General features: G+C 39.2%; 1 non-coding gene across 1 annotated transcript; it reads left to right on the top strand.

Annotated features, from left to right (window-relative positions):
* The first annotated feature begins 1,288 nt into the window (after positions 1-1,288).
* Positions 1,289-1,360, top strand: trnaq-uug. The gene has a single exon. It is a non-coding gene; the product is annotated as a tRNA-Gln (tRNA).
* The last annotated feature ends 464 nt before the right edge of the window (positions 1,361-1,824 follow it).

Below are 1,824 nucleotides of genomic sequence, written 5' to 3' on the forward strand. Positions count from 1 at the left end.
ACTGCTTAACTGTGTAACTAATTAAACAGGATGCACCATCTTTGTCCCCATCCCTTTCTGGCAGCCATATTTGATAAGTATGCCCAAGCAACCAAAGGAGCACATGTGAAGTAGGTAAGGGAATGTACTGTTGAAAGTTGGTGTGCAAATGTGTGCTGATGATTGTGTAACCCTTGCAAGCGAATTATCTTATCACCCCCCCCCCAAAAAGCTACACCACCACAGCAAACATCAAAACAAAAACAATATCCCCAATATCAAACCTACACCTCCAGTGGAGACTGCGACCAGAACGCAACAACTCGGACCGCTCAGCCATCCTGAGTGAATATTCCAAAGTGTAGTAGGATCTCTCACAGAATTAATAATATGGTAAGTCAACTATGTCATGATATAGTAGGTTCTCAGTCATCCAGTTCATAGTTATCAAAGGAAGGTTTCCCTATTGTCAGCCCAAATATATGGGTTTAGGGGGACACGGAAGAAAGTCACCAGTGTGGAAATGTGCTTGACAATGGCAATACATTGCGCGGGATGTGAAGGCATCTTACCGAGTGTGCACCCTAATGTGCAATGCAGGCTAAATCCTGTGGTGGGAATCAAGATCCACCATTGTTTCTGTCCAAAATGTCCACCTGTGTCCAGACATGTGCCTACTAGATGGGAAATAGACTGACATTTGGGTCAAGAGTGTGGAAATATTTTCAATATGTTCAACTAAGTCTAAATTTGGAGCTCCTTTCAGTTAACATAAGTACAGGTCACAGCTCAACATGCCACCACCAACATACTGTTTTCAGTCAAACATCCAAGAACCCGTTTTACCTGTTAGCCTAGATGTGGACAGTGTAGAGGTTGATTTTTTTATTGTGTATTATTTTTTTATTGTTCAAATCCCACTTCTTACATGAATTGTTTCCCTCTAGAACTAATTTCAGATATATGTTATTGGGAAGCTTGAACTCAGCTATTCTCTACATTAAAGTGGACATTAATTTGCGCAAAGATACTGAATTGCAAGTACAGCCGCACCTTTTGTGGGCATCTGCATTATCAACCCATGTAAAGTTACCATGTGTACACAGTAGACCTATCTACTGCTGTATTTATTGTTTGTGGCAAGAGTTTTAAAACCTATTCTTGACTTTTCTTGTTCCACATCCTGTGTGAGTGCTTAGCTTACTAAATTACTTTAGTTAGCCAGTAATTGTTGTGTGCCTTCAATAGCATAAGTGTTAATATTATGGAAGAAGCTGCCTGGCAAACCAATGTCGCCTTTCAGAGCAGTGGTTCCATGGTGTAATTGTAAGCACTCTGGACTTTGAATCCAGTCATCCGAGTTCAAGTCTCGGTGGAACCTGGTTTTAAGCCAGAGTACTAATGAAATAAAAAAATCAACCTCTACACTGTCCACATCTAGGCAAATGGGTTCTTGGCTGTTTGACTGAAAACAGTATATTGGTGGTGGCATGATGAGCTGTGACCTGTACTTCATGTTAACTTAAAGAAGCTCCAAATTTAGACTTAGTTGAACATATTGAAAATATTTCCACAATGTTGACCCAATTACAATTTCATTGTAGGTCTGCTGTGTGTTCTTAAAATGGTGCTTTCTGCTGTAAACTTCTTTTTAGTGTCAATACGGCTCTGTTTCTTTTTTTTAAGTACATACTTGGCCAACATTTTGAAATGCATGCAGGAATACATGCATACAGTGGTATGTATGTGTTTAGGAACCCATGCTTTAGTTGACTAAAAAGAGGAATTTAAACAATCATCTTTTGGAAAATTTTCTGACTGCCTTAATTTAATAAAAATGAAAAA

The sequence above is a fragment of the Etheostoma cragini genome, unplaced genomic scaffold (genome assembly GCF_013103735.1).
Source record: "Etheostoma cragini isolate CJK2018 unplaced genomic scaffold, CSU_Ecrag_1.0 ScbMSFa_2186, whole genome shotgun sequence".
In the NCBI taxonomy this organism is placed as follows: Eukaryota; Metazoa; Chordata; class Actinopteri; order Perciformes; family Percidae; genus Etheostoma; species Etheostoma cragini.